Source organism: Mytilus galloprovincialis, chromosome 6, assembly GCF_965363235.1.
Source record: "Mytilus galloprovincialis chromosome 6, xbMytGall1.hap1.1, whole genome shotgun sequence".
NCBI classification, from domain to species: Eukaryota; Metazoa; Mollusca; class Bivalvia; order Mytilida; family Mytilidae; genus Mytilus; species Mytilus galloprovincialis.
In genome coordinates, this window is record NC_134843.1 from 45,548,864 (window position 1) to 45,575,603 (window position 26,740).

Sequence of the window (26,740 nt, forward strand, 5' to 3'; positions counted from 1 at the left end):
ATGATCAGAAACAAGCTTTTGTCTAAGTTTGGTAGAAATCCAGGATAGTTTAAGAACATTATAAAAATTTCAAAAACTTAAACCACAGAGTGAATGTTCTGTTTCTGGCAAAAAAACTAAGTCCATTTATAAGTAAAATACGGAAAAGTGGAAATTTATTTTTACAAAATTTTCTTCTTGATACTATCTTATGATCATAAACAAGCTTCTGTCCAAGTTTGGTACAAATCAAGGATAGTTTATGAAAGTTATTAAAATTTTAAAAACTTTAACCACAGAGTGAATGTAATGTTTCCTCGCAGAAAAACTAAGTCCATTTATAAGTAAAATACGGAAAAGTGGAAATTTATTTTTACAAAATTTTCTTCTTGATACTATCTTATGATCATAAACAAGCTTCTGTCCAAGTTTGGTACAAATCAAGGATAGTTTATGAAAGTTATTAAAATTTTAAAAACTTTAACCACAGAGTGAATGTAATGTTTCCTCGCAGAAAAACTAAGTCCATTTATAAGTAAAATACGGAAAAAATGGAATTTTAGTTTTACAAAATTTACTTCTGGATACTTTCTTATGATCATAAACAAGCTTCTGTCCAAGTTTGGTAGAAATTCAGTATAGTTTTAAGAAAGTTATTAAAATTTCAAAAACTTTAACCACAGAGTGAATATTTGTGGCCGCCGAAGACGCCGACGACGACGGAATGTAGGATCGCTTAGTCTCGCTTTTTCGACTAAAGTCGAAGGCTCGACAAAAAGGAGAGACAAGAAACACTTATGTACCACATCAACAAACAACAACTATTGAACATCAGATTCCTGACTTTGGACATCTGTATATATATGCTTTTGATTATAAAATTCAAGTAAAGGATAGATTATGAAGAATAGATGTAACAATTTAATTCTGTAAAAGTGACATAAATGGGGGCTTTAAATAATGGAGATCAGTGAATTTTGATCCATAGATACTACAAACTATTTTTATGCCCCACCTACGATAGTAGAGGGGCATTATGTTTTCTGGTCTGTGCCTCCGTTCGTCCGTCCGCTTCAGGTTAAAGTTTTTGGTCAAGGTAGTTTTTGAAGAAGTTGAAGTCCAATCAACTTGAAACTTAGTACACTTGTTCCCCATGATATGATCTTTCTACTTTTAATGCCAAATTATAGTTTTGACCCCAATTTCATGGTCCACTGAACATAGAAAATGATAGTGCGAAGTTCAGGTTAAAGTTTTTGGTCAAGGTAGTTTTTGATGAAGTTAAAGTTACATCAACTTGAAACTTAGTACACATGTTCCCTATGATATGATCTTTCTAATTTTAATTCCAAATTAAAGTTTTGACCCCAATTTCACGGTCCACTGAACATAGAAAATGATAGTGCGAGTGGGGCATTCGTGTACTATGGACACATTCTTGTTATTTGTAGATTTGATTTGAAGTGGTAGCAACTTCTATTTAGATGAAGTGTAATTGTTCATAATGCATCAGACTATGTAAATTCACTGTATTCCAATGAAAACAGTATAAAAATGTATCTTGTGTTAATTTTTATAATAACTTAACAGTAGTTATTTTTGCTGCATGATGTCAAAATAAACCATACCATACTTTATTTTGAAAAGTTTGATTTACATTATAATGATTTTATTATAAAAATTAGAAATGCAAATTGCTGGTGCTTTAAATGTAGGTGTATCTATAACACAAAATCATGTTTTCTTTGCATGTGTTACAACACAAAGTAATGCCTTAGTGTTACCTCTGTAATTAAAACTTGTGATAAGTAAGAAGTTTTGATAAGTTGTGACCCGATTAAACAAGATAAGAATTTCACCTGCTACTGTCCTTAATCTTATAAAAAAATAAATTAGTTTATGACATTACAATGATTAGGATAGAATTAAGAAGTTTGCTGGAAGAGTTTGTGTGTGTGGAAAGGTTTTATGTGATTATATTTTACATTCAAAACACATTTCTCACAACGAAAATGTAATAATTTGAAAAAAAGAGATAAAAAAACAAGCCCAATTTTTAGCTCACCTAGCCCAGAGGGCCAGGCGAGCTTTTCCATCATGTATGATGTCGTCATAGATGCATATTCTGAGGACAAGAAAATGCTAATGTGATATAAATATGATCTTTGCTCAGTACAAGTTAAACATGTTGAGCTAGATTTGTATGTGCAAGTCAGTCTGCAGCAAGAGATGTACACTTTATTTTAACTTCAAGTATACCCATCTTTCCTCTTGATTAGGGGGGGGGGGGATGCAGGAGAGGCAATTATCAGAACATGAATTTAAACAGTACAAGTAAAAACATTAGTATAACTGTGAGCGCTTGAAACAATTGTACATTAAAAAATCTATTATACTGGATTACAAAATCCTAATTAGTCATAAAACCCTGAAAATGAATGCTGGTTAACATTCTACATCTTAAAGTTTATATGCATTTGCAATATATTTCTACTTTTAGGAATTGAGTAAAAGAATATACAATTTAGTAGAGAACATACAACTTAGTACCGAATAGACAACTCAGTAAAAAAACAAGGTACAATTTTAGAACTACAGTATCTCTTTTCCATTGATATGTTATAGACAACTTGTGATAAATCAGAGGTGTGGACGATAAATTCTTTAAATTTGAGTAAGTGATTTTATTATTAACTATAATTATAAATGTGGTAATTAGTCTTGGCCTAGCTGAAATAAGGATTGAAACTAGCTGCTGCGGCATATAAAAAAGAATATGTGGTATGATTGCCAATGAGACAACTTTCCACAAGAGACCAAATGACACAGAAATTTTAAACAGCTATAGGTCACTGGACAGCCTTCAACAATAAGCAAAGCCCATACCTCATAATCAGCTATAAATGGTCCTGAAATGAGCTATTTGTATAAAGCTTTATATTTCAGGAGCTAGAAGACACCTTATGTTACTAGTTCTGTCTGTCATATTCCATTGTCCTTGACCTCATTTCCATGGTACAGTCTTGAAAAAAAAAACTTTTTTTTTTAAAGTGAAATACTCTCTTATTATGAGTAATAGGTTTTTTTTTTAAAGTGAAATACTCTCTTATTATGAGTAATAGTTTTTTTTTATATTGGTTCCTAGCAAGGTCTACATGTCTCAAGTCATTTCATAAATCAGTGATCAAGTTAAAGTTACCTTATCATGTACTTATCTCAGATACTATAAGCAGTAGGTCAACTATATTTGTTGTATGGAATGATTATAATGTTTATTTCAAACTTGCAGGTTTCGTCTGACCTTGACCTCAATTTTGTGGTTCATTGGACAGTGTTAAGTTTTTGTGGTTTGTTCTGTTTCTCAAATACTAATAGCAATAGGGCATATTTGATGTATGAAATGATTGTAAACCACATGACTGAATGATGGATTTCATTTGACCTTGACCTCATTTTCATGGTTCATTCAAAAATGTTTCATTTTTGTGTTAGGTCTATTTCTCAGATACTATAAGCAATAGGTCATGTGCATTTGGTGTATGGAATAATTTTTCAGTGAATATTCTATATACTTGATAATGTTAAGTTTATATGATACTTGTAGTAAAACCTTTGTATTACAGACTTTTAACATCAACTCAATCGTAAGTAAAAACAGGCGAGACATCTCAGAGTGTGCACTTTTGTTTTTCCATTTCTTAACAACCAAAAATATAAATGCAAATCTTTACCATAACAAAGTTCTAATGGAAGTTAAGAATAGAGTTTCAATTTCTCTTTCTGGTTAATATTACATGTTCCATGAGTAAGATTTTAAGGTTTTTTTCAAAGGCGAAAGGTCAAAATTAGTCAGACTTGATTGTGGTCTTTCATATTATTTTTTTTATCTTAAAATGCCATGTTAATTTCATATATGCCATATAAATTTATGAGTAACTTTATAGGTGAAAAACACCATAAGGATTCATACCATTTAATGACTATTGCTTGTAAAAAAGATGGAAGACTCGCAACATTAGTAGCGGATGTATGAAACCTTAATTAAAAAAAATTTGATACAAGTTTCTGTGAAGTTCCATGATGCTAATAAACACATGGAACAACTGATTAACAGAAAGGGAGATAATTTATAATTTCAGGAAAATCAATTTAGAATAACTTTTTGTTGTGCACTAGATTAGCGGTAAAGGTAAAAATTTCAAATCAATGAATACTGAATTAAAAATGTTGATTTTGATTTAATTTAGAATTAATATTTATAACTTTACAATACATTGCTCATTAAGCGTTTGATGTTACCATATCAAAGACCTGAATACAAGCGGTAGGTGGGTCCAAACTTTCTACAAACTCAGAGAATTTATAAGGGAGTTTTAATGACCTCAAGCATACATCACATGAAACTGTTATTGTCAATACAAACTAATATTAATCTTTAGCCATATATTAAAATCCTGTTAAACTAATAAAATCGGCAATATATCTTAAACAGAGATTCTGCCATATTGTTATAGGTTCCTCTTTTGACAAGTTAAGAAATGTTGACTAATAGGAAATTAATTCCATTAGAGGCCTCGAACAAAGGACACCTGGGCTTCGGAGGAGAAATTAAAATTCACACCGACTACTAGGTACAAATTAAATCTTTTTCATTTTAATAAATGTTGATTTGAATTGCCATTATAATCCGAACTTAAATTGATACAATTGAAAAGAGTAGTGATAGTTTATCTGAAGTTTAGGGAAGACTTTTTTCATAATAACAGGAAAATTGGAAACAAAGGTCTAAAGGTTTTTAAAAATATGTAATTGGGTATTGAAATGTGATGAAGTTATCTCTGTAGATTATTTAATGATGTGTCAGTGGTGAGAAAAATAGCTTCCTTATTATCACAGATTTATTAGGGCTATATATTTTCTAGACTGATTTTTGAAGACAGAACATTCCTGGAAAGAAAGTTTGGTGCAAACTAATATTATTCTGTTTTAAAATACAAATTGCTTATAAAAACTATTTAAAATTTCAGAGAAAATTTTGTGCACGTCATTAATTACTTCCTCTCTTTTTTATCAAAATGTTTTTAATTATTTGATTCAACTAAATTTTCCTCAAATTGTAAGAGCATGTCTATTATTACCTTTTGATGCCTTAAAATTAGATCAAATTAAATCACATAGATCAAATTGAAACACATAGATCAAACTGAAATACATAGATCTAATTGAAACACATACTAGTAGATCAAATTAAAATACAGATCAAATTGAAGCACATAGATCAAATTGAAACACTGATCAAATTGAAACATATAGATCAAAATGAAACGCAAAGATCAAATTGAAACACATAGATCAAAACTAAGTACAAAACCCTTAAAAGCTGCAATTTGCATACAACTCGAATTTAAAATATTTGTTACCCTAAGCTTGGCAAATAAGTCATGGTTAAGAAACCTCTTAGTTTTAAAGTTGCAAAGGCTTATAAATATGATGGCAGAAGTGTCTTCTTAGTTTTAACCTAAGTTGCAAAGGCTTATAACTTTGATGGCAAAAGTGTCTTCTTAGTTTTAACCTAAGTTACAAAGGCTCATAACTGTGATAGCAGAAGCGTCTTCTTAGTTTTAACCTAAGTTACAAAGGCTTATAACTGTGATGGCAGAAGTGTCTTCTTAGTTTTAACCTAAGTTGCTAAGGCTTATATCTGTGATGACAGAAGTGTCACCTAAGTAAAAAAGGCTTATAACTTTGATGGTAGAAGTGTCTTCTTAGTTTTAACCTTAGTTGCAAAGGCTCATAACTTTGATGGCAGAAGTGGCTTCTTAGTTTTAACATAAGTTACAAAGGCTTATAACTTTGATGGAAGAAGTGTCTTCTTTAATGAATGTCTTATACCAAGTCAGGAATATCACAGTTTTTTATTTTGTTTGATATATTTAAGCTTTTGATTTTCCCATTTGATATAGTACTTTCTGTTTTGAATTTTCATTGTGATCAGTGTTATTGTTGATTAACTTATACTAATTTTAACTTAAAATCAAGTTTTCAAAACTCACAGATGCAACCTGATCGACATTACTCAAATAATTCCAATTAAACTGATGCAAGTGGCTTTCTTGAACTTGCAGTGTGCTGAGTTTTTTCTTATTTTTAATTTTGAAGGACTCACTGTTAGTTGAAGATGATAAATATCAAGAAAGCCCTGTTCCTGTTCTTGTCTGTGTCATGAATTGTTACACAATGCCTTTGAATGGCTTTCTGAATTTATCTTGTATCTATATCAGAATGAGCATTTGATGCTGTGTGATAATATTTTCTATTATGTGTTCAGATACAAGGCTAAGTTTAAACATATTTATTTAAAGTGGATTGGGAAACAAGTTATTGCGAGTGCAAGCCCTTTGCCTGCTCTTTTTTTAAATCTACAAGGGTGTCTTTTACATGCAAGAAATATGGCTCTCTCTTAACAAGGGTCAGCCATTTATTGTCCCCTTCCCACAGACTTTCATCGTTTCCTCAAGACCATACTCGCAAATGGTATCAAGGGAGAGCCGAAAAAAATTCAGTCCCTGAAATTTTCATCCTAGAACAGGAATCGAACCAGGAACCTTTGTGTTAGCAGATACCAGGCTGCTTTTCATTATCAAATTTTTACAAGTTTAAGGTTGGTGGGAATTGCTTTTTATTGGCAATTTACATGTTTTCACCTTGCTGGTTAATATTTTTTTAAGATCATGGACAGGACTTAATACTGGAAAATTTTAGGCAATGACGTTGTTTATCAGTGCAACAACATCACATGCTTAAATCCATCCAAGTCAATCTATCAGTGAAATGCACTTAATTTCATTCATACAACCAAACAACTATTCAAACATTTTGTACATGGTTGCATATTGGTATCACGTCCTGGTTGTCCGCGTCATTTGAAGACATTTGATTTCAGGACAATAACTTTAGTATAAGTAAATAGAAATCTATCTATGAAATTTAAACACGAGATTTACGACTACAAAAGGAAGGTTGAGCTTGATTTTAGGGGTTATGGTCCCAAAAGTTAAGGAATTAAGGACCAAAAAGGGGCCCAAATAAGCATTTTTTTTCTAGTTTCCAGACAATAACTTGTGAAATGGTATATGGATCTCTCTGAAATTATACCACAAGTTTCCATACCACAAAGGGATGGTAAGAATTGGCTTTGGGGCGTTATGGCTCATACCATTTTAGAATTAGCAACACTAAAAAGGGGGGGGGGGAAACAAGACTGTTCTGGTTAATGGACAACTACAAAAATTACAAAACATTATTTAAAAGCAGTGGAAGGGATGTAATTCAAACACAATGTTCAATGTTGTGTTTGATTTACATAAAATTGCATAGCATAAAAAAATGTTGTATTGTCTTGAGGTGATAGGCTGTCAATTTATTCAAGAAGTTACTATTTTTAAAATGCTGATATCAGAAGGTTATTTATGTATGTCATTTTCTATTTAAGACTATTATGATGTATTCAAATGGGGGAATATGGTTGCAAACTCAATTGAAATTTTGAATTGAGATTATGACCATATCGTGAGGGACAGATTTTTTTTGTGGTAAAAAGGGGGGGGGGGGTAATAAAAATTGGGGGGGTTAGGGACAATTTGTTCTCAAGATTTCAGAAATAAAAAAGGAAATTTCTACTAATATTTTAATTTTTTTTGGACCAAAAAAGGGGGGGGGGGTGTAATCCATCATAAGGAGATTGATATTCTTGCTTCAGCCAGTATGGCAAAAGTGAGAAAAACAAGATAGTCGAGATGACCAATGATAATCTGTTTATCACTATTTTACCTATGATGATGTTGATTTTTGTTGAGCCTTCGACTTTAGTCCAAAAAGCGAGACTAAGCCATCCTACATTCCGTCGTCTGTGTCATCGGCGTCGGTGGCATCGGCGGCGTCCACAAATATTCACTCTGTGGTTAAAGTTTTTGAAATTTTAATAACTTTCTTAAACCATACTGGATTTCTACCAAACTTGGACAGAAGCTTGTTTATGATCATTAGATAGTATCCAGAAGTAAATTTTGTAAAAATAAGATTCCATTTATTCCGTATTTTACTTATAAATGGACTTAGTTTTTCTGCGGGAAAACATTACATTCACTCTGTGGTTAAAGTTTTTAAAATTTTAATAACTTTCTTAAACTATCCTTGGTTTGTACCAAACTTGGACAGAAGCTTGTTTATGATCATAAGATAGTATCCAAAAGTAAATTTTGTAAAACGATAAATCCATTTTTTCTGTATTCTACTTTAAATGGACTTAGATTTTCTGCCAGCAACACATTCACTCTGTGGTTAAATTTTTAAAAATTTTGATAACTTTCTTATACTATTTATAATTTTATTTGTACAAAACTTGGACAGAAGCTTGTTTATGATCAAAAGCTAGTATCTAGAAGGAAATTTTGTTAATATTTTGTACCTGTGTATCTGTATTTTACTTATAAATGGACTTAGTTTTTCTTCCAGTTAACATTACATCCAGTCTGCAGTTAAAGTTTTTAAAACATTTATTAGATTCATAAACTATCCTGGATTTTTACCAAACTTGGACAGAAGCTTCTTACAATCAAAAGATAGTATCAAGGGGAATATTTTTATTGATTTTTTCCCTCAATTTTGTTGAGCCTGCAATTTACAGCAAAAGTAGGCGAGACACTGGGTTCTGCGGAACCCTTACAAATTTTTACATTGACAACTGCATGTGCACCAAAAGTTTCAAGGGATAAATTTTCTTATCACTCTACTGTGCTGAGAATTTTTTTTATCAGTCAATAAGATCAGAGGGAAATTTCGTAAAAATAGTGATAAGACATAGTTATATTACATACTTGGATTTAAAAAACTGTTTGGTGTAGTCTTGAGAGGTACAAAATTTAGTTCTATTTTTGCATGAAGTCAATTTAGGTATGCCTTGTATTGAAGCATTTCAGACCATTGGACAGATTTGTATCTTAATAGTTGAGTGAAAAAACAGGTTTTATTATTATGAATATTATTAGAGCTGATTTATAGCATTTGACATCTCATCATTTTTTGTATAACGAAAAGAAATGAGTGCCATAATTCAAGGAGTCAGCAATCCAACAATGATAAAAACTAAAATAACCATCATATGATCTTTAAAACAGTTGTCTGGTAGTTTTTAGATAACATGGAAATAAAAGTTCCTTTACAAATTACAACATTAGGCTCAGTTTTATTTGCCTTAATTTATTCAAAAGTAAAACAAATTTGTTGGTTGGTTGATTTATTACAAGATGGTATCTGTTAAAACATTGAGATATACATATTATTATTTTTACTATGCATATTTAGAGGAGATTTATACACTGTTATTTGAACTTTAAGTTTCATTTAATGTTCATGTTTCATAAATTTAAAATCTGATAAAATGACACGAAATTGTTCTTCTTGGGGATTTAAAAAAAAATTTGATATCAGATTTTTTTTTATTACCTAAATATCATATATTTATTCTCAATTGCATGTAATCAGAAAATACTTTGTCAACAATACATCTATGTAAAACATCCTTAATAATCGATTCATATCATATATCAAAATTTGAAATTTGAAAAATGAATGCAAAAAATTGTTTCCATTTATTTTTATACTGTAAAATCAAAAATTCATATATAGATATCACATCGTCGTCATCTTCCGAAGACATTTGGTTTCCAAACAATAACTTTTGTAAAGTAAATAGAAATGTGTGAAATTTAAACACAAGGTTTATGACCACAAAAGGAAGGTTGGGGTTAATTTTGGGGGTATGGTCCTAATAGTATAGGAATTAATGGCCAAGAAGATGCCCAAATAAGCATTTTTCTAGTTTCCAGACAATAACTTGTGGAATGGTGTATGGATCTCTCTGAAATTATACCACAAGTTTCCATACCACAAAGGGATGGTAAGAATTGGCTTTGGGGGTTTATGGCTCAAACCGTTTAGGAATAATGAGCAAAAAAGGGAAAAAACAAGGGAGTCCTGGTTAATGGACAATTACTTGAAGTACAAAACACAATTAAAAGCAGTGTAAGGGAGTTAATTCAAACACAGCATTGTCAATTACCTCCCTTACACTGCTTATAAATTATGCATAAAGAAATGTTGTATTGTATTCAGGTGATTAGCTGTCAATTTATTTCCAGAAATTACTATTTTAAAAATGCTGCTGAAGGTAATTTAATTTTAGCCATGATTATGTATGTCATTTTCTATTTTGAGACTTTTATGATGTACTTAAATGGGTTATTATGGTTGCAAACTCCATTGGAAATTTGAATTGAGATTTATTTTATGTCCCTTTACAAATAGAAAAATTGCTGCTTTTTTTTCCCGTTCTCTAACTTAAGTTTGCCTCAACCAAATTTTATGAAAAGTTTACACATTACTAACATTACCTGAAAACTCAAATCTAATACTTATTTGAGTAGCATAACTTTTACAGTTTTTCAGTTATATAAAAAAGATGTGGTATGATTACCAATGAGACAACTATCCACAAAAGACCAAAATGACACAGACATTAATAACTATAGGTCACCGTACGCCCTTCAACAATGAGCAAAGCCCATTCCGCATAGTCAGCTATAACAGGCCCCGATAAGACAATGTAAAACAGTTCAAACGAGAAAACTAGCGGCCTTATTTATGTAAAAAAAAAAAAAAAAAATGAAAAACAAATATGTAACACATAAACAAACGACAACCACTGAATTGCAGGCTCCTGACTTGGGACAGGCACATACATAAATAGTGTGGCGGGGTTAAACATGTTAGCGGAATCCCGACCCTCCCCCTAACCTGGGACAGTGGTATAACAGTACAACATAAGTTATGTCTCTTTATATTTATATGATATTCAAGGTGGGCATCATCGGGGTCCATGATCTGTATCCCATGGTCACCTTCCCCATTCATTTTTAAATAGCTCTTCTTTATATTTCATTTGAACTGAATTTTTCAAAGAAAGTATGACAAAGGTATGGTTAGTTTTAAGATAAAGCTTTTTTTTAACATCTTATATCTGACACATCTTAATAAAATCAACAAGATATGATAATAAAGTCATCACTATACTTTATATCCAGACCAGTTGATTTTACTGTAAAATTAGGTCTAACATTACCTGTAGTCTCATTAGCTTAAAGGTGTAGAGATAATAAAATAAATTCTAATCATGCTGCCCCATATTGATTTTAAAAGTTATGCTTTTTGTAAACATCCGTCCTGTGAGACCGCGTCAACTTTAGCCGGATTATGCACTCAAAATTTTGGTAACAACTTCAGTTTCAAAAAGTTTGGAAATTAAATTGTTTGTCAAAAGGAAAACAATTGTCAGTTACATCTTAACCAAAGATAAAAAAAAAGGTATTGTTGATTCATATATTGGTTCTTTGCTAGGTTTTTTTTTTTTTTTTTGAAGTCTTATTTTTTTATTTTTTATTATCTTTTGGTTTTCTTTTCAATAATTTTACTTATAAATAAAAAGAAATGTGTGGTATGTACATTGTATATAAACTTCTGTAAAAAGACAAAGAGCAAATGGATATTGAACTTTCTTTTTCAAATTTAAAGAGATACCAATACTATCATTTCCGTTATTTGAGAGAACCTTTTTTTCATTGATAATGATTTAAAATCTGACAGTATTGGACTTTGTGTTATGTTACACAATACCGAACTTAGAATGTTACAACAAATGGCTACAATGTTTAAAGTAATATTTATCCTTCCTTTCACACGATGATAGCCCAGATAATGTCTTCCATTCAACAAATCTGTTTACCTGTTAAACGCTCCATTGATCTAGATTAAGATATAAAGAATACCATGATAGAAAAGTGAAACTTGTTTTTTTAAAGTTATGACAGTGTGAAAACGCAACAATTGAACCATCAACAATGAGTATTGAAAAACTGAAACATTAAGCATTCACAGTTCAATATCTATCAAAGACCGTGAGTATGAATTGCCATTTAAGACTTCCAATCGATTTACAGATAAACTGATTGTAAACCTGTTTGAAAGATCAGTGAAAAAAAATTAAAAAGCGGGTGAATAGGGTTTTGTCAATAAGAGATTTATCGCTTGCTTGATGGACATTTTTATAGCAGATTCCAGTCTTATAGTTAAATGTTTTTATTTACAAACCAGAAATTTAAAGGAGATCATTGATAGTTTTACCTTGCCATAGGACAGTTAAGCTTTCATATAACTGATTTTACATTTGACATTACCATCAATATATTATGTTGATTCAGACTTTTTTATTATGACTTTTATAATTTTCAAAAAGTAATCAAATGATAAATTGGAGTGATTTCCAGTTAATTACATATGAAGGAACTTTGTTATTTTAATTAAAGTGCATTACATAGGTGAAGTTTTCATATTGGATTGAGTTATTTTTAGAATTAATGAAGTTGTTGCCTGATTTAATTGAAATAATTTTGTATGTACATGTATTAATACAATTTTAATTTGTTTATAGTAATTTTAATCAGACTGAGCGGGAGACATTTTATTCTGTGATTACAACAAATTCCCAATTCTACATTACATAAAAGAGTATTTACAGCGTTTACAAAATTCATGAGTTTCAGTAAAAACATTTTTAAAATTAATAATATTCAGTTCTAATTAACCATGTGCAAATAGGGACGATAAAATTTTAATGTATGAGTTTCCTTTCATTCATAATACCCTATTAAGGCCTATTAGATAACGCTTATAAAATGTTGACAGTCTTTATATACAAGTTTATTGGGGGAAAACACATTGGTATTCAAAGTTAGTATTTGACGATTAAAATAACTTGTGTTCCTTCCAAACAAAGATATTAACATAAATTGAAAAAGCAGTGAAGATACTTTTGAGAAAGAGATTATAATTGTGCCCCATCACCGATTTCGGTTCTCTTTAATTTTGTCCTATTATGGATTTAAATTAACACACTAGTCATAAACGAAGTGAATTTTAATGGGCTTTTTCTTTATCTAAATTGTTACATAGTGGGCAAGAATGTTTAGCTAGTTTCACCTGCCTGAATTTGGACAATGTGATAAAATTAAAGTTAATCATGAGATGTTGAGAGTTTTTAATCAACTTGACAGCCATTATCTATGTTTAAACAGTTAAAAATTCCTCAGTATCAACCAAAAATGATGATAATGTTGTCTCAAGCATGAAGAGATAGAGCCAGATGGAGGTCATAGTGCCTATTTGACACAGATTATTTTTCCTTTTCTGCCAGATTTAATCATCATCTCTGGTTATCTCCATTTACGGAAGAAGAAAAAATAATAATGACTGAAACAGTAGGAGAAAAGACATTGAAGAGATGAGGAACACTTCTTACTTTACAGCAGTATCAAATTACATGTTATCACATTATACTTGTATTCATTTCACATTTTGATAAAAGGAAATAAAAATGGAAAGTTTTTAAAATGTTTAAAACGAACACCAATTCTGTTGACATTTTGAAACTGGAAAACTAATGAGAATGTTTATTAAAAACCTTTTTAAACTGATAGGTTTCTTATTTTCCAGAATATAGGAACCAGGAGTGGTTCTAATAGTCCATCCTCCTTTTTTAACCTGTTAGAATTATAAAGACGATAGGTTGAGAGAGAGAAAACCTTTTTATCCTTTTAGCAGTATATATTTGTACATTTAACACGTGAAATTCACCTATGATCAAATTAATAAATGAATAGACCATAACAAGTAACTGTAGGCTATCTTTAATTCATCATTTCCTTCAAAAGTGTTAGAAGTCGTTAGAATATTTCATATACTTCCTCATTAACTTCTGTTATAACTTCTTGCCGGTGGTTGAGGAAGTCCGTAATTTAGACACTTGTATTAATCTAAGAACTTCATTTGCTTTCTCTGTCTCTCAATTTCGTCTTGTTTGTAATGTACAAGTTAATTAAATTTATTGAATATGAAAGGTTGATTTCAGTAGATCACGCCATCACATGCAGTAATTAATCTGTGCCTTTTATCTGAGAGTGACATCTGGTGGTCAGTTCTGTTGTATTTGACATTACCCTTTTCATTCTGTATTGATCAGACTGTCTAACACTGTATAATAGAATTTGCTAATTGTTTTATGTGGAATTTGGCATAAAAGGTCTGTAAGTCTCATCATTAAGCTAAAAATTCCAATACATTCTATAAGATTGGATGTGTGGATTATTTCTATACAAGTTAAAAGTGCCTGCTTTTGTCACCATCTTATGATAATTGTTCTAGCTGTTTTTGCTGACAAATGTTTCATATGGTTAGTTGATTAATTAACCAAATCGTTTACATCTGCCACACAATTTCAGGCTTTATTGTAAGATGTGTGACTTCTGCCTGGATTAATAAAACCTAACAAGGGCAGTGAGGTTCATAAGAAAAGTAAGAGTTTTAGTGGTCTTTCGAATGTCAAAACAAATATTATTTCCCAAATCACTAAATGATGAATTAAGTTCTAACAGATTTTTGTTTTTTTTTTTCTGTGAGTAAACAAAGTAAAAGTGGATATCACATAATTTTTTAGTATAATTAAAGTTAATGCATATGAGTAAACCCAAGATAAAAAAAAATACAGGATGAATCAGATTTTTAAACCTTATCATCGAAATAGATATTACAGAAAAATACTTGTTATTAAAAAAAGTGTTCTGATTTATATGTAAATTAACTGAATAAATTAAAAAAAAAAAATTTAAATGAGAGAAAAAAATAATAATTATTCAACAGTAATGTAACACAAAAGAAATGGGAAAGGAGGAATATTTGAAAAGAAAAACCTGAAACTTGATCTTATATATGTTTAATTTGATCAGCATATCATTAGAAGTTTGGTGAATAATTAAAAACTTTAATTTGGGGTGTTTATTTAGTAATAAAATGTTAATGGCATATTCTTTAGAGGGAAGTTGTCTAATGGAGATATATAATACTTGTAACTACCTGGTATGGGTACATGAAAATTTAAAACACAAGGGTAATTAAGTATGACAAATAATATCAACCTTTATAAATTTACTTTCCCAAATTGAAAATGTGTCAGCACATGAAATTTTATCTGTTTTTCACCTGGCCAAGTCTTTAATCATGTATTTACATGGCCTGTTATCAGATAGAACAATTTAATTGCCCTTCTTAATAATCCTGCCATCCCCATAAATTATCACATTTATTATCTTGGGTTTTAATTTGGGGTTTTGTTTGGAAGAACAAGGGTTTAATTTTATCTATTTTTAGTGCTGTCACTTGGTGACTTGAAGGTTAATTGGTTGTTATGTACATAATTTTGTGTACATTGTCTTCCATTAATCCTATTTATGATAAGCTTTGAAAGAGACTTGAAAATTTTAATTATAATTAGTATAAATATTGAAAAGGTGACATATGGGAAAAAAATTTCAGATTAAGGCGCTTCAATAGTAGATTTTCTATAGAAAAAGTTGTTTTATACGAATTTTCAAACATTGGACTTTGAATTCCGTGCCATCTACAGATAAGGCAGACAAGGAAATTGCCTCATCAGTATATCTGGCAAATAAATTTATAATGGAGGGGGGGGGGGGGGGAGAAATGGAGAAAGCTAGCGGTGCGGGGGTAGAACACATCCTTGCATTTAATTTCAAGTAATGCATGCTTTTCGAATAAAAAAAAGTTGAAAGGTCAAATGAAGTTCGAGTAGAGCATTGAGGACCAAAAATAAAAGTTTTGCAAAATACAGCTAAGATAATCTATTCATGAGGTAGAAAAGTCTGAGTGTTTCAAAATTTCAAAGTTTTGTAAACCGTTAATTTATAGTTGTATATAAAAAAGAAGATGTGGTATGATTACCACTGAGACAACTGTCCACAAGAGACCAAAATGACACAGAAATTAACAACTATAGGTCACTGTACGGCCTTCAACAATGAGCAAAGCCCATACCCCATAGTCCGCTATAAAAGGCCACGAAATGACAATGTAAAACAATTCAATGAGAAAACTAATGGCCTTATTTATTTATGACTGGTTTTTTTAATTCATGTCAACACAGAAGTGCTGAGTACTGGGCTGGTGATACCCTCAGTAAATAAAACCTCCACTAGCAGTAGCATTTACCCAGTGGTTGTAAATAAACTCATCATATATGCCAAGAAATCTCTCCTGCAACAATACGTCGCAATGTCCTCACGGTCATCACAATGTAAACTTGAAATGAATAATGAAGGAATATAAATAAATTAAAAGCAATAGAAAAAAATATAGATCTTAACTAAATAAAAAAGGAAAAAGGAAAAGAAATAAAAATGATGTGCCACCAAAAGCTGGAACAGGAGAAGAACAGCAAAGAGCGAACGCAAAGTTATGGCAGTAAGGGACGACATCAAAAGTTCAATGAAGGATAAAAAACTTAATTCACATAGTTTTTTCACTGACCCCCCCCCCCCACCCCCCTCTTAACTTAATTTGGGAAAAATTGATTGACCCATATAGATTTATGTAAAAATCAATGTCGGATAACCACATCTTGCAGCAGTTCAACCCCCCACCCCCAAACTATTTGAATTAAGTTTTTTATCTTACATTGATCTTTTGATGTCGTCCCTAAGCCATCAGCCAAGTAATGAGTGTTGAAACTTGTGATGCCAAATTGTGTATGCAAATTTAGTTGTCAAATGTATAGTATAAACCTAAATGGGTATATATAATTGCCAGAGAAAGTTTTATATGTACATAAAAATATAAAGTTAAGAAAATAAAATCAAAACCTTAAATCAAAGGGTGGTGTATGTACTATTTTGACCACTAGCTGTTTTTTTACAATCATTTACATTCAGTCTTGATACAATTAACTGGACTGGTTTACTGATCATAGTCATACCCCTTGATATGGTATCCCTTGTGTAACCTCATTTTACAAAGACAGGTGCTTACTGAACATTAATAATTATCAGTACAATATTCTATGTTTATCTTTTACCTATTCATTATGTACTTAATTTTCACTAGCTTACTTGACCTACAATATTTGATAATGGGCTTTGATAAAAGAAATTATAAGATCCTTTGTCTATGCAGTTCAACCAGTTTTAAAGTAATTTCCAATTAAGAAATTTTATTTCTCCTTCTTTTCTTTTCATTCTGCCAAATTGGGTCGGGTATTTAAAGAAATAATTAATGTTGAGCTAAGATATTTACGTAAAATAATTTTACGACTAAAATGCATGACATTTGGCCATTGTTTGTAATAGGCATTATGCCTTTAATTACTCTGTGGAAGTATATTTCTAAAGACTAATTGTAACTGAATGCTTCAAATTGTCCCATTTTATTTTTCCAAATGATATTAAATATGTGCAGAAAACTTTTATGAAAAGAAATTAAATAAAAAAAATGCTAATTATTATAATTGCAACAAAGTTTGTTTGTTGTGTTGTTGATAAATGTTTAATTTGTTTCATAATAATCCATGGCTTTTTCAAAGAGATTGTTCTTGTATAATTAGCTAATGATGCAAATATCTTGGCAGTATCTTTTCTTGCTTGCAAAAATTGTTTTATAATTTGTTGTGTAACCAACTATATATTTGACATTTTTTTTATTATAGCACCAAAAACCCCACAAATTCTTCTATAATATTGAAAGTTACATCACTATTTTAAGGTGCTAATCATGTTTGTGACTCCATTATAAGATTATACAGTACTCGTAAATAGAGTATACCTCTTGCAAGTGTTTTATATAAAAAAAAAACACTGTATAGCTGTTATACAACAGTGTCACATCTGCTTACCCTTCCGGGGCACCTGAGATCACCCCCTGTTTTTGATGGGGGTCATGTTCTTAGTCTTTAGTTTTGTATATTGTGTCTTGTGTACTATTATATGTCTTGGTTTTTTTTCTTTTTAAGCCATAGTGTTGTGAGTTTATATATTGATCCATGAGTTGTCCCTCTGGTATCTTTCACCCCTCTTTTAGTAAATATGGCAACCCTGTGGTTGTTACACAACAGAGTCACATGAGAAAATTTAGCAACTGTATAGCTATTATACAATAGTGTCACATTAGCAAATTTAGGAACCCTATGGCTGTTATACAACAGTGTCACATAAGAAAATATATAGCAGCAGAATGGCTTTTATATACCTAATTCCTGAGGCGATCCCCAGGAATGAACCTAGTTCCTGGGGCGATCCCCAGGAATTTGTTCCTCAACAGGAATGAACCTAATTCCTGGGGCGATCCCCAGGAATGAACCTAATTGCTCCTGGGCGATCCCAGCGTAGTAAAAATACTACTTAAAATACAATTTGTTCCTCGACAGGAATTAACCTATCTGATGTATTATTGAATTGGGGGAGTATGATTCCCCTGGAATTAAAAAGAAAAGGCACATATCAATTTCCATATGAGTAGCCCCTAAAACAAGAGGTAAACAAATTTTTATATATTTAAACTAACAAACTAGATATATAGAAGAAAATATAACAATGTCATATAGCAATTTAAAATCACTCTTTCTATAACATCAATTTTTTAACAGATATATTTTTGACTTCACTGGAATGCATTGTGAAAAAAAAAACATAACAAACTAAACAACTGTATGAATTATTCTTAAACAGAAATACCAAGAACTTGCAGTCAGAATTCCACTATATTGTCCTGACAGTAACTAAAAATAACATCTTCAAATACTTTACATATTTTTAATACATCCATATCATACCTAACATGTAAGCTAAATACCCAGTTAATGCACAGGTGTAGTTGGGAATGGTGGGTAGGATAGCTGATTGTAATTGCATCCAATACAACAATGCTTTCTCTTAATTCATCAACAATACTCTAACCCCCCTCTAGGGCACTATTCCTACTAAGCTAAAAATAAATGTTATGTAATTGCCTAAGAATAGACTAAGATAACTGCCTGCTTAAATCATTGATAACAGATGCATTGTATTGTGTATAAACTATAATTTAATAAATCAAATTTCCTTTAGCAAATAAAGCAACCATATACCGGTAACTGTTATACAACAGTGTCACATTAGAAAAAATAGCACTAGAATGGCTGTTGTACAACAGTGTCACATTAGCAAATAAAGCAACCATATAACTGTTATACAACAGTGTCACATTAGCAAATAAAGCAACCATATAACTGTTATATAACAGTGTCACATTAGAAAAATAGCTACTGTATGGCTGTTCTACAACAGTGTCACATAAGAAAATGTTGCAACTGTATGACTGTTATACAATAGTGTCATGTAAGAAAATATAGCATTTTAATATAATGTGCTTAAGTCAACACTTTGACAGTTGACACCTCAACAAAATTATAAAAAGAAGCATTCAATTTTTAAATTAATGTTTTACATTGTTTGTATTTGGAAAGGACTTCTTTGATTTGATCTCTTCTTAGTCTCTCTGATATATATATAATCTTATTTTTATGTAGACAAAAAAGGTAAATCTGCACTTGTTTCATCAGTGATGTTCTTTCTGAAATATACTTAAATTTGTCAAATTTATTGATTTTGATTTTGTCATAAAGAGATTTTCTATTAATTCAAATCATGTACTAAATCTGCTCAACTTTCATAATAAATTTCATATTCTCAATTACATCTTGTGATCAAAAGAAAAAATCACTGGCAAATGAACTTCTTGTTGGCCTTTGTTTGAAATACGACTTTGAATGATTCTTAATAAGTATTAATTTATTTTTACAGAGCACTACAGTTGAAATCCTAACCATCTAATTTACAACGGAATGAAAAGGTACATTTACAAATAAGTAATAATAATGACTTACCTCATCATTTCATATAAATCACAATTCGTTTGGTATACATTCATATATCTAAAAGGTCGTAAGTGGAATTTTCAATCCAAATGCTTTTTTCCTTAATTTGGTTTTATAAATGGTTTGTATCATATATGAAAGGTAAACCTATGAAAAATCTCAGTTTAACCTCTAGATGTTGGAATTTAATGAAATTTTTGTTTATTTAAAAGAAAGCATATTTTCAGTCCTATTGGACTTTAATACCTCTTTGAATATCCCTTTTAAATGCAGCCATAACTAAATGGAAAAGAAAATATAATCCATTTCATGGCATTAAATTCTTAGACCATATTCATAACATAAAGCAAAGAAACAGCACTTGCAATCATATTTGACAGCTGTTCAAAGGAAAATATCGAAGATTCAGATTGGAAAGTTCCTCATCAAATGGCAAAATCAAATCTCAAACACATCCAACTAATAGAAAACCACTGTCATCTTCTTGACTTGGTGCAGGCATTTCCTTATGTAGAATATGGTGAATTAAACCTGGTTTTAAAGCTAGCTAAACCTCTCATTTGCATAAAATTCCATTATATTGACAACTATGTGTGAACAAAACAGACATAATCCCCATTTCCTTTCTCAATTTTATAATAAATTTCCTCCCAGTAGAACCTTTGTATTGCCTTAAGCATGCCTTGCCTATTGACAAATATTGTTTTTGTTGTTTTTTGGGTGTTTTTTTTGGTGGGTGTCAAATACTGGTAGTGTTTTTGAACTATTACCTTTTGAAAATCATCACACATCTACATTTATACATAGTCTAATCATAAATGAATACATGAAACAACGGGTAACAAAAAGAAATGATGTGCACATCTGTTGCATCCATGCAGTTGGTGAAATAGTGGAAGGTGCCCAGTTAACATAACATATATCAATAAGACATTGATAATGATTGCTAGCAGATAATTAAGACATGTAAAATGATAAGGTTAAGTCTCTGCAGTGGTCACCAGTATGGTAGATAATTAATTAGATTTGTATTAATGGGAAAGATTGATGTTATGGGATACAGTTGGTGTTTCATATCTCACCTGTTACTGCCAAATTCAGGGTTCTTATGATTATTGATACCATCAGTTTGATTGTTTTGATAACTTACAGGACACCATCAAACAAATCTGATTTAAGGGTAGGCAAAACAATTTGATGATGTAAGTGATTACTATCTGCCCATGCCTATAAAAGGTGTATAATAATTCAGGACAAGGCAACATACATCAAAAACTTTTTCGGTGAAAAATATTTGACAGTGCAATATTTAACAAATCTGATTGGATTGGAGTTGTAGGAAGTAAGTTTCTTTTGAAGCTAAAGAGTTTTTGTTATGACCATATGATCATTCTTTTTGCCTATATGTTTTGTGAGGGGGGTCGCAGGGGTCTGATCCCGAAATGCTGGTCTTAAAAACAAAAAATCCTGAGGTCCAGATTTCGAATTATAAGAAATTTAAATCCCGACATCCCGAATTTCGAAAAAAGAATTCCCAGATCCTGAAAGGATCAATCCGGAAATCCGAGCTGAACACTCAATCCTGACGTCCCAAAAAAGATCATGCCCACCCCCCCACCCACCCCCCCTCTTTTGTCATGTGTAAATTATTTTCAAGGTAAAAGTATACAAAGAAAAGGCGTAACATCATAAAATCAACAAATACGCACATACCATTTCCATTCTAATATGGCAATGGTGAAAAAAGAAAAAAATATCACAGACAATGCAATTACAGAAAATATGAAATCTTTGTGCACATGCAAAACATGCAACATCACTGAGTCGTCATGGTGAATTATTTTTTGGTTGTTAATTAACCCTGACCATATTAACAAAATGTTTAAGCATACCATGATAAGTCACCAGTGTCAGAAGAGTGGGTAGATGTTCTTTCTTATTTTATATAATTAGTATTTGAAGTGGAAAGATGCAATATGAATAGATGGGTGTGTGAAAATAGCATTGCAATTAACACTCAAACAAATGACAAGTTAATATTGCAACAAGATACCCCCACTCCTCAGCCTCACTACTTGTAAGTTAACAAATTAAACAAATTAAGGCACTAACCACTGGCATCAAAAGAAATGAAAATAAAGCAGGTCCAATTTAATTAAGGCAGGAAAACAGTAAAATTTGTGTATAGATTGTAAGTTGTGATAATTAAGCAGTATAAAATGATATCACTCTGGGTTAAATTTTTACTTATCAGTTGTTTCCATTAGTTAGGGAAAATTGTTGATTAGGTTGTAACTCACACATATGTATTTACCATTAAAACTGAGATATGGAAATAAATTATCTTTGTTTATCTGATTTTTCTACTAATGTAATTTTGATGGAGATTTCACACACTGTTTATTCTACGGCTGTCATTAAAATCTTAGTTAATTTTTCAGTTCTTTTTCACTAGGAGACTATGCTGATAAAAATTTATTTTTAAAAATGTACTCTTGTGAATCACTGTGTAATATTTAATAATATATTTCACACATGATATTTTTTTATGTCTTTGAATTCAGAGCAAAGGGATATAACTCCTTTTTGTTTTGCTCAAGACAATGGTTTTTGGTTACTACTGGCCTCACAGTCATCGACTTCCATCCATAATTTTAATATTAATAGTATTCAAATTGTCATCTGACTGATTCTGGTCTCGATAATAACTGATCTGTAATTACATTAATAAAAAATCAGAAGAACTATTGATTTTGTTGGCACTGCAGAGTGCAGGAATTTGACCTGTTGTCACAAAAACAATATAGTCGTATTCTGTGGTTAAGTATTGTTGTTGGTGTGACCAACACGATGAGATAATTGGATACCCAAGTTCATTAATCCCAGATCGCAATAGGAGACAAAAGTGCCAATGCTTCTGAAGGAAAAGTGAAGCATTTCTTCATTTCAGAATAAATAATGACTGTTTTGATTAATGATGAGCCGGTATAATGAAGCTTAAGTATGATTCTCATATCTTATTTTTTATAATTGACTTATTCAGGATTGGTTCGGCCAGGAATAAAATTGGAAGCATGCTGCAAATTGCAGTAATTTGTTGTCAGACTTAATCATATTTTTTCTTTCTGGTAATGAGTCTACAAGACAAATGAATTTCATGGTAAAATCTTTAAAGGGGCATAAGCTGTCAAATTTATGTTCACCACAATTTGACTCAAATTCTCATATTTAAATTATAATATACTAAAACCTATATTCAAATTATAGAAAAAATCTAAAATAAACAATTTACAATGCATCAGCTCAATAATATGTATTAGCATTTTGTCTGTATTTTAGTCAAGACAACATCTGATAAATCATTGACACCATCGGAAAAACCATTGAAGTGACTTCCACATGATATAAATGTTAAACCAATTATAACCATAAATATAGATATAAATAAATAGGAAACTCATGCATAGGGATTTGTCTAGGTCTGTTTGGTTTCATATTATAGGTTTAAAATATATCTTTAAAATCTTTTTTATCAGTACATGTATAAGAATGTGTTTTTGTGGATAGAATCAGTCAATCAAATGGTTCACCCTTGTTTCACTTTTTAATGTTGACATTCAGATTCTTTTTCTTTAAATAACTAAACATTCCTAATTCATGCATAGCTCCATCTGTAGCTAAGGGATTCAATTGGAGGTCACATGTATACAAATTCAATGAGGTCCAATTATTCACTTGCAAGTGAATACTTCATCGATGTTTCAAAGCTTATTTTGATCAAATTGACCCAAATTTGATGTTAAAAGCGAAATTATTATTTCACTTATTCATGTTCATTTAAATGATTGAACAAAAAAATCATAGTATATTTTTATTCCCTACCTAGGGTCATTATGTTTTTCGGTCTGTGCGTCATTATGTCCGTCCCATATGGGTGTATAGTTATTCCGCATAACTTCTCCTATAGTTTGAATCATGTGGAAGTTTTTACTTTGCTGTCTGTTTGTACATATATAATATAAAAAAGAAGATGTGGTATGATTGCCAATGAGATAACTATCCACAAAAGACCAAAATGACACAGACATTAACAACTATAGGTCACCGTACGGCCTTCAACAATGAGCAAAGCCCATGCCGCATAGTCAGCTATAAAAGGCCCCGATAAAACATTTTAAAACAATTCAAACGAAAAAAACTAACGGCCTTATTTATGTATTTTTGTCAAGCCTTCAACTAAAAATTAGTCGAAAAAGCGAGATTAAGCGATCCTACATTCTGGTTAAAGTTTTTGAAATTTTAATAACTTTCTTAAACTATCCTGGATTTCTACCAAACTGGGACAGAAGCTTGTTTATGATCATAAGATAGTATCCAGAAGAAAATTTTGTAAAAATAAAATTACATTTTTTCCGTATTTTACTTTTAAATGGACTTGATTTTTCTGCCAGGAAATATTACATTCACTCTCTGGTTGAAGTTTTTAAAATTTTAATAACTTTCTTGAACTATCCTGGGTTAGTACTAAACTTGGACAGAAGCTTGTTTATGATCATAAGATAGTATATCCAGAAGTAAATTTTGTAAAAATAAAATTCCATTTTTTTCGTATTTTACTTTTAAATGGACTTAGATTTTATGCCAGGAAACAACAGTTAAGCTTTTTAAAATTTAACTTTCTTATACTTTATTATACCCCACGCAACGAAGTTGCGGAGGGTATAATGTTTTTGACCCGTCCGTCTGTCCGTCAGTCCGTCCGTCCGTCAGTCCGTCCGTCCGTCCGTCCGTCAGTCCGTCAGTCCTGTTTCTTGTCATCGCAACTCCTCTCAAACCACACAACAGAATTTCACGAAACCTTTTCAGATAATAAGGACATACTATGTAGTTGTGCATATCGACGGGAAATTGCGATTCAATTTTTTTTCTAGGAGTTACGCCCCTTTGAACTTATTTACTTTAATGTACTACTGCAACAGTTTGTCATCGCAACTCCTCTCAAACCACACAACAGAATTTCACGAAACCTTTTCAGATAATAAGGACATACTATGTAGTTGTGCATATCGACGGGAAATTGCGATTCAATTTTTTTTCTAGGAGTTACGCCCCTTTGAACTTATTTACTTTAATGTACTACTGCAACAGTTTGTCATCACAACTCCTCTCAAACCACACAACAGAATTTCACGAAACCTTTTCAGATAATAAGGACATACTATGTAGTTGTGCATATCGACGGGAAATTGCGATTCAATTTTTTTTCTAGGAGTTACGCCCCTTTGAACTTATTTACTTTAATGTACTACTGCAACAGTTAGTCATCACAACTCCTCTCAAACCACACAACAGAATTTCACGAAACCTTTTCAGATAATAAGGACATACTATGTAGTTGTGCATATCGACGGGAAATTGCGATTCAATTTTTTTTCAAGGAGTTATGCCCCTTTGAACTTATTTACTTTAATGTATTACTGCAACAGTTTGTCATCGCAACTCCTCTCAAACCACACAACAGAATTTCACGAAACCTTTTCAGATAATAAGGACATACTATGTAGTTGTGCATATCGACGGGAAATTGCGATTCAATTTTTTTTCTAGGAGTTACGCCCCTTTGAACTTATTTACTTTAATGTACTACTGCAACAGTTAGTCATCGCAACTCCTCTCAAACCACACAACAGAATTTCACGAAACCTTTTCAGATAATAAGGACATACTATGTAGTTGTGCATATCGACGGGAAATTGCGATTCAATTTTTTTTCTAGGAGTTACGCCCCTTTGAACTTATTTGCTTCAATGTACTTCTGCAACAGTTTGTCATCTCAACTCCTCTGAAAACACACAACAGAATTTCATGAAATTTTGTAGATAATAAGGACATACTATGTATATTGACAGGAAATTATTATTCAATATTTTTTCTTATACAATTTTTTTTTCTTATACTTATTTAATTTCTCCAATGACAATGTGGGGACGTGGGGTATGTGAGCGTGCTCACTAAGGTTCTTTAATTGGATTTGTACCAAACTTGGACAGAAGTTTGTTTATGATCAAAAGCTAGTATCTAGAAGGAAATTTAGTTTTCTTCCAATTGACATTACATTTAGTCTGCAGTTTTTAAACAGTATTAGATTCATAAACTATCTTGGATTTTTACCAAACTTGGACAGAAGCTTCTTATAATTTAAAGATAATATCAACAGGAATATTTTATTGATTTATTTCCTCATTTTTAGCTCACCTGACCTGAAAGGTCAAGTGAGCTTTTCTCATCACTTGGTGTCCGTCATCCGTCGTCCATAAATTTTTCTCCTCTGAAACTACTGGACCAAATTTAACCAAACTTAGCTACAATCATCCTTGGGATATCTAGTTAAAAAAATGTGTCCGATGACTTGACCATCCAACAAAGATGGCCGCCATGGCTAAAAACAGAACACAGGGGTAAAATGTATATTTTGGCTTATATCTTTGAAACCAAAGCATTTAGAGCAAATCTGATAGGGGTAAAATTGTTGATCAGGTCAAGATCTATCTGCCCTGAAATTTTCAGACAAATCAGACAACCTTTTGTTGGGTTGCTGCCCCTAAATTGGTAATTTTAAGGAAATTTTGCAATTTTGGTTATTATTTTGAATACTATTATAGATAGAGATAAACTGTAAACAGCAATAATGTTCAGCAAAGTAAGATCTACAAATAAGTCAACATGCCCAAAATTGTCAGAGGACCCCTTAAGGAGTTATGGCCCTTTATAATCAATATTGAACAACTTTTCGTCATTTTTTGTAACTTGTACAAAAATCTTCTTCTCTGAAACTATACTAGGCCAAATTTAACCAAACTTGGCCACAATCATCATTGTTGTATAAAGTTTAGA

The 26,740-nt window shown here is 31.2% G+C and overlaps 1 protein-coding gene across 4 annotated transcripts in view; it reads left to right on the forward strand.

The window, feature by feature from the left end:
- The window catches only part of LOC143079712 (zinc finger homeobox protein 3-like), a 95,081-nt gene that overhangs the window by 7,960 nt on the left and 60,381 nt on the right, over positions 1-26,740 (forward strand). Inside the window, exons 2-3 of one of the 4 annotated variants that reach the window (XM_076255236.1) lie at positions 2,480-2,557; positions 19,773-19,821. The gene's annotated coding sequence lies outside the window, so the exon portion shown is untranslated. Of the gene's footprint in view, positions 1-2,479; positions 2,558-2,618; positions 2,654-11,887; positions 11,991-19,772; positions 19,822-26,740 lie in introns of those variants that run through there. The other 3 variants (XM_076255237.1, XM_076255239.1, XM_076255238.1) reach the window with 3 other exon arrangements.